The 12,832-nt window shown below is 31.9% G+C and overlaps 1 protein-coding gene across 1 annotated transcript in view; it reads left to right on the forward strand.

Annotated features, from left to right (window-relative positions):
• LOC100575509 overlaps window positions 1-12,832 on the forward strand; it is a 37,608-nt gene that overhangs the window by 1,449 nt on the left and 23,327 nt on the right. The gene's annotated exons all lie outside the window — the stretch shown is intronic.

Here is a 12,832-nt window from a genome sequence, read left to right on the forward strand (position 1 = left end):
CACCCCCCTAGTTGCGCCAATGATCTTGTATGATATTTGATCGAAATTTAAGAATCTGAATTTTACCTCATAACTGTACTAAACTACAAATACTAAATATTACATTTTCACAAAATGTTATTAATATATGGAAGATATTGTAGCTATTATAATAACTTTTAACTGTTGTGTTCATTAGATATCACAATTTATTTATATTTTTAATATTATATTCTTTTAGTTAGCTAACTAATAACTATATTATATACTTGTGTACAAGAAGACATTAGAATCGTAGTGAGGATACATACATAGAGTAATATACATGTATGCCATTTTATATTAAACATTTATGTACATAGGTTTTAGATACAACATACTTTAGTACCTTAACCAAGTTCTTCCTTAGTGCGACGAGCAGTGACTATATTATTTTTATCAATCGCACAAAATAAAAACATTCAAAACGAAAGCGAAGGAAAGATTATAATATTATTAGTCAGGCTAGACCAAGCAGGTGCATATAATAAAATATGTCAAAATATTGTGTATTATATTATAGTATATTGTTTGTTATATACCTACTCATATGCGTATGATATAAATATTATATGGTGTACGAAATTGATTAAACGCGGTGACGGGTGACGGGAGAAACCGAATAATAATCAGTGATTTGGACCTACGTTGCATAACAATGTACCTAAGTACGCACATATAACAGCCATGCGATAATAATATATTATACATATAATGTAGTATACGTCTATACAGTTACTGCGTGAGAAAATCGATACGTATATTTTTTTTATTACAATAACGCGCGTGCGTATTGGGCGAAAGAGCGTCTTTTATCATGTAATATAGCTGACCACCTATATGTATCTATATAGTCGTATACCTATGTTATAGTTATGGTCGTAAGGATGATAATATTATGTGTAGAGGCTTAAACAGTTCGTTTAACGACACAGACACGGATTCGAGGAAACACAGCCTGTCTTGGTAGTTGGGTTTTTTAAATCTGCGTGAGCGTGTGTGTGTGTGAGTGTGAGTGTGCAGTGCATATATGTGCAAAACAAAAAAATTATACACCGAGTGAGAAGACGACGTGTCAACGAACGCGCGGAGAATTTTTATGAAAAACGCGACGACGATCGATGCGGCGGCGGTAGAACACCAGAATCCGGTACATCGGTTTCCGGTGTTGTACTACGGTCAAAACGCCAATGGCCGCCGCTCGCACCGCCGACGACGTCGATGGTCGTTCGTACGTGCATAATAAATAATATTATTATTATATTACCAAAAGGACCGTGACCTGTACCTTTTGTTCTCTACGACACAAGAGAAAGTGAATTCTGTCGGATACAATAATAATATTATACTGTGTGCGTGTACAACGATCGTCATCAAAATTTCCATGCGCTCATACGGAACTCTCCAGCGTGGGGTTTGTACGTATATACATTATTTGTCTTATAATACGATTTCGATGTTTACGTAACGTCCTTCGAGCGACCGAGTGCCGCCGTCTAGAACGGACTGCCGTCTCCGTCATTCGGTCGAGGTCTTGTGGCTGTACCTCTTTATATATATATCTATACTTGCACATGAAACTTGAACATTGGATGACGTGTAATAAACGTGAACGAGAGTATCGCTTTCGTCGAATGATTTTATTACAATATTTATGTAAAGAATCAGGGAAACTATCAGAATTTGTATTTTATTTTTTACTTTAACCTGAATATTCATTTATAAAATCAGGAAGTCGTATTTGCGATCAGAATGTATACAGCCATATATGTACAGCTACTTGCTTGGTCATAGATTTGGTGGTAAGCAAAGTAATTGCACCATAGTAAAGTCCCCAATCGATCGAATGGTTTAAAGTGACCGAATGAAAAATATACATCTGCAAATCCTTAAGATGTCTGAAAGATTTCGGTAACTAATTAGGTACTTTTCGTAAACAATTATAAAATAAAATATATATTAACTAACAACAGGCTTGTATTAACTATTAGGCAAATAATATGACTGAACCGAGATAATATAATAGTAACGTGATTTTTATCGGTAATTCAAAAAGTTTTTTATTTTTACAATAGTTTGTTCCTTGATAATATCGGCGGACGGGACTACGGGATAGTTTTATAGTCTATATAATATTACCATTTACTTATACATAATAAATATTATGTATATACCTACAGTATCGGCCGAAAACCAACGTAATATATTATAATATGGAATATAGATTGGCCAACATGTAATAATAATGACTGTGCGTTATATTATCCATAATGTTTTCGCGGTAATCAATCGTGAAATCGTTGTAATTATTGGGTTTTGTGTACGATAGTATAGGCTTTGTAGAAAAAAACTCATTTCATTAATTGTTCCGGCAAAAAATCGATCTCTTAATATAAATATGGACAAAAAATAACTGGAAAAGTATAGACTAAATTAAAATTATTATATATAAAGTGAGTTTATAATGGTACGTAAATATTGGTTGTTATACATATTATGCACACTATATTATATATATTATGACTTTAAATAATTTGAGTAGGTATAAATAAAAAAAAAAACACATAAATATATTATAAAATAATATTATTTTAAGCTATGAAAAAAAACCGTGGAAATTCAATCAAAAAATGTATGTTTACAGTTCATTTTTTTTTTTTAACATTAATTAATAGGATAATTAATTTTTGATCATAAGAACGTTGAAATATGTTGACTTGTCTTTAATAGTTTAATCTAAGCTAAACATTTTAGGAATGTATACATACGTATGTCAGAAAAAGTTTAATCCATCTCAAAGTATATACATATATTTTCATTAATAACTGTATCCACATTGTCAGGATATGTAGTACTAAGTAATTAGTAATTAAATTTAAGCGTACTCGTACAGTAATTCAACTAAATAGTACCTAATCATCACTGAATTATTGCAATCAGTTTTTTTTCCGTTTTTACGAGTTTCAAAATACAGTCATCCGTAGTCCTAACAAAACTATTTTTTATTGTATAGGTAGGTACCTATTAATTAATTCAGTAAACGTTTATTTCGTCCATTGACCTTTCAATGGTAAATCAACCGTCACATTCAATAGTTTTTTTATTTGTAATTAAAAATAAGTAAATATATAAATGTTAAAAATAAAAATACGAAAGTAATAACTAATAAGTATACCAACGCATTGCACATATTAATGTATTATATCCTATTTTCGAAAACATCTAGGTAGGTATTATTGCACATCTTGTGTATCTAACATGAAAACATTAATTAACAGTGAGTTGTAATTGATAAGAAAAAATTCTTTAGGTATTTAGGTAGTGTTGGCCTGGTTGATATATTTTTAATCATGTAAATCGTAAATGTATGTATTCTTTATTTATAAGGCAGTACACGGTAATATTAAAATTATGAACATTTCTGTGTATAACATGCATTATTCCATTCATATTCATTTTACAATACTTGTATTTTTTTTTTACAAATGGGGACGTACCTATCTACATATCGATATTAGAGTTAATTGTAAAATAACCGTGAATAAAATGTAAATGAAAATTTTCGCGTTTTTTCTAGCTGTCGTGTGCATATTTTTTCGGTATTCAAATGTTCGTGTGTGCGTGTCTTATGAATAGAATGTTTTACAGTTCTACATAGTACAAGAACTGCAGTATCGTCATATCTATGTTTTGATTCACAAACAAAATAAGTATTATATTTCCAATAAATAAATATTATTATTATTTATTGGTTAGTGATACTCAGTATATATGTGGTATATACTACAATGGTTTTTATTCGTTTTCTATACTTATAAAATAGTCATTAAATATTTTAAGCGGAACAACATGGACAGACTATATCATAATTCACCGTGAAACGGCCTAATAGCAACCAAATAAAAAAAATAAATGTGACTTTCATCCTCATTTCAATAAACAACAAGAATATATTATGGGAAAAATAATAATTCATCGTAATTAGATCTTATTGCGCGCAACGCTGACCAAGTGCACCAGTCTCCCTGGTAGTATTGTAGGTATATATTATATTTATAAATAATATATTTTATATATTTATATATATATATAGTCAACAGTCATAAATCCATGCACTTGTCACGCATAATAATAATAATATATATAAATACTATATTATAGGTAGAAAGAGGAATTTATGACTTTAAGCATACTTTCTTTTTCCCTGCCCTACGCAGCTTGGTGTTGCGTTCATATATATACATATATACCAGTAAACAATAGTCGCTCAACCGTACGCTGCAGTACAAAGTGAGAAAAATATCAAAAACTTCAACGACTAATTATGTTACTATATAAGTAAGTATGTTACCTACCTGCAGTTTCGCCAGATTCGACAGAATAGGTTTTAGGGGCACTCGTCTCGGGTGGCCTGTATTTCCTCTATATTTTTTTTACGATCTCAAGTCTATAGAATATTATAATATTTCTGATGTCCGAATAAAATATAATCTCTACTAATTTACACACATGCACCGGACTGGCTGCAAAATACGTAACGTCATCGCGTCTTGGACCGACTTCGAGCGGCGGCGACAATAATATTATGTTGATAATATACAAACTGCAATGACCGACACGAAGTGGTTGCGGGACTATCACCACATACCACAGCATAGTATAATTTAATATTATTATCACGACGGGTGCGACTGTATATAACGGTGGTCGGGTACCCGCGATCTAATATTGTATTATATATTTTATCGTACGATATTCGTGTGTTTGCCGATATCCGGCCGCATATATATCGACTCGGTTCGTGCAAGAACAATCACTTCCACCGCCGCTGCCGCCGCCGCCGTGCGTATAATATTATTATAAATTATAATATTGTTGCCGACGACGTTAATGTATGGCTTGCCTACACCATTCTGATGTACCTACCTATATACCTCGTGCGATGCGCAAAACTGCAAAGCGTGATGCATGTTATTTTTGTTGTGTCAGTCGATTTTTCGTGTTTTCAATATATGTAATATAATATGTTAATTACATGACTAATACATTTCATAACATAAATTCTCGCACACAATTCCTGATATCCCTTGCAGGGACGTCAAAAACCTAGAGATCCTATAAATTAATCTTTATTGTGGCAGTATATACTGGGGGATTTAAAATTCTGTACTTCTCGTCGTTATAGTATTTACCATATTATAATCAAAATTACTTTCTGTCCTTTTTTTATAATATAATACAGATCATAATTATTCATTTTTAAAAACGTAGTAATATACAGTATTATTCTTATAGGTTTTTATTATGGCCAGTGTACATTTCTAAAAATGAATATCAAATAGGTTGAACAAATAGTTTTTATTTTATTATAATACATTATTATTTATAGTTATATATGGTGGGTGGAATATAATGGACCACGTCGTTGCAGATGGGGTAGCTATATGCATTATGCCTATATATGCCCGTTGTCAATTCACTCGACTCGTCAGTCGTCAAAACTTAAAATCATAAATAAAAAGTTATTCGTTTGATATTCCGTCCACTCAAAAACCTTAAAATAACATTTTTTTATTTTAAAAATGTAGTGTTTAGAAGTATCTAAATCTTCCAAACCTCGAATCGAGTAAAAACTTGTGTAGGCATTTGGAAATAAAAAACATCGTGCAGTCACTTGGACATTATGTTACTGCAGCATATGATTGGTTAGTGCGTCAGTGCGTGGACACTGCTCCAGCATGACAATATTATATTATAATATTATCTAGTGTACCTATTGGCTATAGTATTACACGGCAGATTACGACCAGCATGGGAATTCCTATTGCACGCGACTAACACGATAATGTGTTAGGTATATTCGGACATAGACCTATGCACATAATAATATACTAAGACGACACGTGTAAGTACGGACAATGGTCGGAAAAGGCGGCGGAACAATGATGATGATGCGATGACCGTATATACTGCGTGGCGCCCGTAATTGCATTTCCTTCAATAATAATATCTACTTTTCGTTTTGCGACGGTATTGGGTACAGCCAGGTACGTTTGCCCGGGCGCGGACACCCGCGTGTCGTTGAACCGGCGGACGACTTGTCGGCCAAAGAGATATTATTATTGTGCGACGAGTGACGAGACGGCGACGACGACCAAGCCGATATTACCTATATTGTTATTATTTTCGTTAAGTATTGTTATACATTATATTGGTGACGGAGAGACCCGATGTGTCCGGTCTGACAGCCGTAGACCGTAGCCGTAACAGAGCTGCGGTGCGATTCTCTCACGTTTCCCACCTATACAATTTATATAATACTTTTATATTGTGTACACTAATATACTATTCGTCTGTACATGATGACCGTCATCGCATCGTGTCTCCGTCGCTCCGTATACAATAAATAATAATAAAATATAGGAACACACTCACGCAGTGATGTCTTTCGACGTCTTTGTGACTTTGTCGTAACGACTACGACATTACGGTACAAGTATAATATTATTACTTTCCGTCGATTTGTGATTTCGGACATGTCTAACTGTATGTGCGTGGTGTGTGTATGCACGCGCGCGATGATGATGCAATATCTGCCATGATTGTTATTATTATTATATTTACTAGACATTTTCGCCAATGTTTACCGTTCAAAACGATTCTCTAGTTGCAGTAGCTGCAGAAAGAAGATAATATGGGTAATACGCCTTATATAATTAGGTATACTTATTACGCCAATTCGTTTGCAGTTCGCTGACTTTGAATAATTGACAATTAATAGTTATATGTATTCTAACTAACAATTATGTGAATACCGAAATTGTATATATGTATCACATTTAATTTCAATATCATAGAAGTTTAGGGTTTTTTAAATTTACTGTAGCAGTTTATTGTAGTGTATTTTCTTAGCGTACTTTCCGCATACCACTGGTTGAGAAACGCTGCTCTAATTGAATGTTGGCCAGAAAAACAAGTACATATTTTAAATGATCCCTTGTGAAATATACATCAATAAGAAAAATCCAGCTGTCCGTAATAATACTGTTATTATAATATTCAAACTGCATAACAATCAAAATGTATGAAATTCCAAATAATCATAATCCGCTCATAATTTTATTAAGTGATAGATCAATATAAGATTCTTGCAATCTGTACAAATTTAAAAAACTAATAATTAATAACTAGATAAAAAAAATATAATTTGATTTGGTGTCCTTGCAGACTACATAGCAATAAAAAGCTTAATTAATAGTTAATATGCGGGGAACATACGGCTAGCGCTGAACACGAAACTGGGTTATTGTTTGTTATTATCATATACGACGTGTTCCAACCTGAGTAGATAACCGTGATTTGGACAACATTGAAAACGTAAGATAATTTTTGTAAGCCAATAAAATGTACATATTTTGCTGTGCGTCTGAATATATTCAAAGTCACAAATTTACATAAAATATTCACTCGTTTGAACCTGATTAAATATCAATTTATCATTGAAAAAATATGTTATTATATTAACTGTACAGAATCATTAATATATTATATGGGTGCCATTAGCGACTAGCAATATTATTCTATTCTGTGGCAATATTCTTAAATAAATGTTAAATGTTTTGATTAATATTACAATATAGGTACACTTGTTGTAAATTTAAATGCTCATTAGAATCAATAAGTGAATGTAACAGCAGAATTTACTTTGGTACAAAGATCTTGAGAATACTAATTGTATGTATAACTGTACTAGCATCATCAAGATCATAAACATCGTTATATACTCTATTGTTTAATATACTAATATATTAACAATTATATTTAATTGCGAAAATATACCGGTTGAAATTGTGTTACAAAAATAACTAATTTTTAGAATATAGAAACCACAATTATTGTAAGCAAAAATTTTGTAACAACTAACGTTATTGAGTATTTGCACTAACAAATTTTATCCATCGGTGGCATTGGTAGTAAGTAATTATAAATTCGTACAAAATTAATTTTAGTTGCAGGTACCAGGTAGTAGGTACTGTAATAGACAATAGTTGAGTTCGGACAGGTGGGTTATTAAAATCACATATCATTTTAATATGTGCAGAATTTTTCAGTAAGTATCTGAGCGCACGGAAGTGCGCCAGGCCAAGTTCCAGCAATACCAGTGTATCTTTACACGAACCAATTCGCCCAGTTTTTCTAACATATATATCTCTGTTTCCTCTTAAGAGGCATAAATCATCATTATCGAATGCACTCACTTATGACTTACGTGGGTGGTGGGGATAAGAGAACTCAGAAATAAGAAAAACGTTTAGATTTCTTCTCAAAAAAAGACAGTGAATCATAGTAGTGGTATCTACATTGCGGGCAAGTCTAGTTTATGCCTCGTTCAGAAACTGGCATAAAACATCATTATTGAATGTACTCGCACTTATGACTTACTTAGGTGATGGGGAGATAAGAACTCGGAAAAAAGTTAAAGGTTCAGATTTTTTCTCAAAAAAGACAGCGAATCATAGTAGTGGTTTCTACATTGCGGCCAAGTCTAGTTTATGCCTCATTCAAAAACTGGCCAAGTGTTAAACAATAAAAATAAAAGAGGAGTGTTGCTCTTTAATGTAGGAGTGCAGTGAGGTTATGAATTAAAAAATAGCAGACTTGGCCACAATGTAGATTTCACTACTTTGATAGGCCAACTTTTTTGGTAGGGAGTTTGGAACTTGGCATTTTTTCACGGTTATGTTTTTGTTGGGGATTGATATTTCTTGTTCAAGTAACAAGTCGTTCTTGTTTTATTGATTACAATTAATGTAGAACAAAACTGCAAGTTACAAATTATACATTTCGAAGACATATCGAAAGAGAATTAGTGTTTTTTGTAGTCATAACAATTTTCCACATTCTATTTTACACTTAAACTCGTACTAAATTTCTAATATTATCTCTAATCATGGACTCCGATATAGTTGATATTCACCACGTATGGAATCTTAACCTTTAAGACGACAGTTATACTTCCCTTTAAAATGGTTATATAATATTCGGTTTAGAATACTTTCGAGACGTTATATTATATATTACGCATTTTTTTATATTAATTATACACTCGGTGGGTATCTAAAGAACAAAGACGAGTGACAATATATGGTATTATTAATCGTCTATTATAATAGTCTGCTTTGATATTAATTATGCCGAAGAGAAATCAAAAGTTCTTTGCCCTTTCGTACAAAAGAAATGCACACTGGTAAACGGCAAATGCAAATCATCGTAATACTGTGGCAATAACTATAAAGTGGATAAAAAACAGCGTTATGTGACGGAAGACAAATTGCGACCTTGTGTTACTTCGTTCAGTTGTTTTGTTCGCGAAATGTTTCCCAGAGTAAGAATAAAAGTATAGGTATACGTCCGTCGATGATCGAAATGTAAATCGATCATGGTAACTAATTGGAAAAACGATTGGCGATTTGAATTCACGACCGTCAAAGACAACAACCCCTCGAAATAACTGTTTTGGAGCGTAAAAAAAACAAAACAAAAAAAAAACAATGCGATTTGACAGGAAACCGAAATAAACGCACAAAACGAAAGAAAAAAAAATCGATTTCCCGCCATTATATTATAATACAGTATACTGTGTATACATAATACCTAGTCAAATAACGTTTATTATAGTATTATATTATAATATATAGGTATATACGCCAGCGTAGTTACTAGTCTTTCGTCGAATGCATGACTGTCTCGGTAAATATGAATAACAATCATACCTACAACGAACAACAGAGAAATAAAATATTATGTTATCTTAGTTCCATGTCTAATTTCATGCAGTTTAAATTCCAATAGGTTTCTGGCCTTCTGGGAGTCTTGCTCTGAACGCTGCAGCAGTGTGTCAGATGAATAGATGATTTGCAGATAGATATATCGCTATATGGCGTATTGTATTATTATGTCGGAGTCCACACTTTGGCAACTGTCAGTCAAATACCTCGGAGTTAAACCAAACAAAAGGCCGACCCGCAGTAGCCACATAATATTATAATAATATCTACTAAACTGCAACAAAGCTTTACCAGCTCCATTGGGTGTTATTTCCTATGCTCCGTAAAAATCAGTAATACGTTATAATGTCTACAAATGTTCAACACTATAATATAGTAATATAATATTATTATCAATTACTACGTCTAATACTCAATTACGATTGCCTATATCTGACATAAAACCAATTCAAATGGTCGTCCACACGTTCCTATCAGTTGATTTCTTTACTTATTATAAGTCTAAATTGTTTATTAATCATTAGTGTTAATACTTAGTTAGCTATATTATAATCTCCATTATGTTTTAACCGGACAATTTAAAATCAGGAAAAAAGGTCAACAATTTTTTTTTTATCATATTTGTGATCAATAAACTATACACATAAAAAGATGATGGTAATATTATTTATTTAACTTGACCACGTATAATAATTACTACCTATCGACGTCACGATGGTCGACTACATATTCTACAAGTCGTGAGATATACCATTCGGGTTATCTAATAGTTTATCGATTTGCTACAGCCCGCTATTGTCAAATTATATAATATAGGCGACAACCGGACGAGATGACGAGTATTTTATTAGGTGCGAAAATCATGTAACGCTTTTTATAGTGATGCTGCAGGTCGTGGCGAATCGGCGATCGAAAATATTATTTCGCGGAATATTTCAACAGCGAGAGGCCGCGCAATATAATAACTCATATTGTTATTATTTCGTCTGCAATTATAATTGTACCTGCACCTATATAATATTGTTAGGTAAGCATTCTGTCACCAACATTTGGGTCATCGTTTACGGACGATCGAACGTCGACGGCTGTACACCTATACCTAATAGGTACCTATATGCTGGTTTTGCCTGTTGGTCACCTAATTTCACGCGGCACGCGTATGTTATTCGGCACCGATGTGATCCAATTAACGACCGAAAAATAATATTATGCATGTGGTGTACACGCACACATCATCGTGTGAGTACATTACAGCCGTGCGGGTGGGTGTCTGGGAAACCGCGAGCGTATATTATACACAAAATATGATTCGGTGTATACTAGTAGGTATACTGCGTATATAGTGTACATATTATTATATTATTATTAATTATTATCGTAGTAGAACCAGTTTATTTTATTATGTGGTCGGATAGACGTAATGAGAGCGTAACGCGGGACTCCCGGAGCTCTTCTACGCTCTTGTCTGGTATATAGTCGCGGTACTGAGCGTTAGCAACGACTACCTACTGAGGGATCATAAAATATAATAATATGATGATAATAATAATATTAAACGTATAGCAGACACGTCGATCAGTAATTAGTATTGTGTGACTGCACGGGTCGAATTAAAATACTATAATATGGCACATAGTATAATATATGTTGGTAGGTACATCCTCATTGGTTGGTCAAAAAAATAGGTACCTAGCTGAAAAACACCAAAATGTGTACCACGTTTCTATTTACATAATACACCTAAAATTTACATGGGAATACTACGTTATGATATGATTATTTATATTTTAGAGTTATTGTAGGTATTCTGGTATTCAAATATTAAGGGCAAACACTCAAATTGTAGGTTATGTCTAATTTTAATGCATAGGTATTTTAGATTATTTCGAAGATTTTATATTTAAACAAATAACAAACCGTCCATTTGATTTTTAGATTGGATAAAAGTAAAACTTGACATTATCAAAAAATATATATATATTATTACACCTTATGTTTTGTTGAAATTATGTACATAATATTTGTAATTATTTATTTTAAAGATTCAAATTTAATAGATATTACTTTACATAGACTTATTAAAATAACATAATTTCAACTACATTTTTAGTAGTTTTACTGTTTGTTTAGAGCATATTTTGGTAATCATTTTAAGGAATATTAAATATGTAATTATTATTACCTACCTATATATTTAACAATGTTTGTCAATTGCACAGAGTTTTTTTCAGAATTATATAAATCTTTTCCATCTGTGAATTTATTACAAATTATATATGTACACTATAACTCGCATATTATAGTTCCTGTCTATATAGGATATTAGAATAAAATATAGGTACCTAAAAATTTATTTCTGTATTTTTTTTTTAATTGTCTAAAATTCATTTGGTATAAATAATACAAATAAACTAGCTATATTTTAAAATTTGAATACAAAGTATTCAATATAGTAGCTATATTATAAGATATTAGAAATAAGTAGGTACCTACCAATTTTTTTCGATATTTTATTTTAATAGATTATTATTCTTACGACAAAACAATACCATAAAAAAACCACAATATTCACTTGGGTTTTACACTGTTGTAAACATATTATGTTTTATTTGTTTTAAACAATTAACAGAACGTTTAGAACAAATGTTTAAAACATTGTGATTTAAACATATCAACCTTGTAACATAAAATAGGTATATAAACCTCGATTAGATAGATAAATATTTTTAAATTTTAAACCTTATATACTGCAATCGGTTTTAGTATAGTTGTCATATTATTGATGATAATAATAATATGTAGTTTTACTAGTTTATTATTTTACTGTCCACCCAGTGCTGATATAACGGCTATATAGATTAATGCTATAAGAAATTGTTTTTTTTTTTTTTTTGTTAGGTTAGGGATAAAATATAATGCGTCATAAATTTGTTGTGTGTGAATGTACCTATAGCTTAATAACTTCTCTACGACTTATCCAGAATTATAGAGCTTTTGACGTTAAGGCCCATCGTTTCGGTTATGCC

Source organism: Acyrthosiphon pisum, chromosome A2 (genome assembly GCF_005508785.2).
Source record: "Acyrthosiphon pisum isolate AL4f chromosome A2, pea_aphid_22Mar2018_4r6ur, whole genome shotgun sequence".
In the NCBI taxonomy this organism is placed as follows: domain Eukaryota; kingdom Metazoa; phylum Arthropoda; class Insecta; order Hemiptera; family Aphididae; genus Acyrthosiphon; species Acyrthosiphon pisum.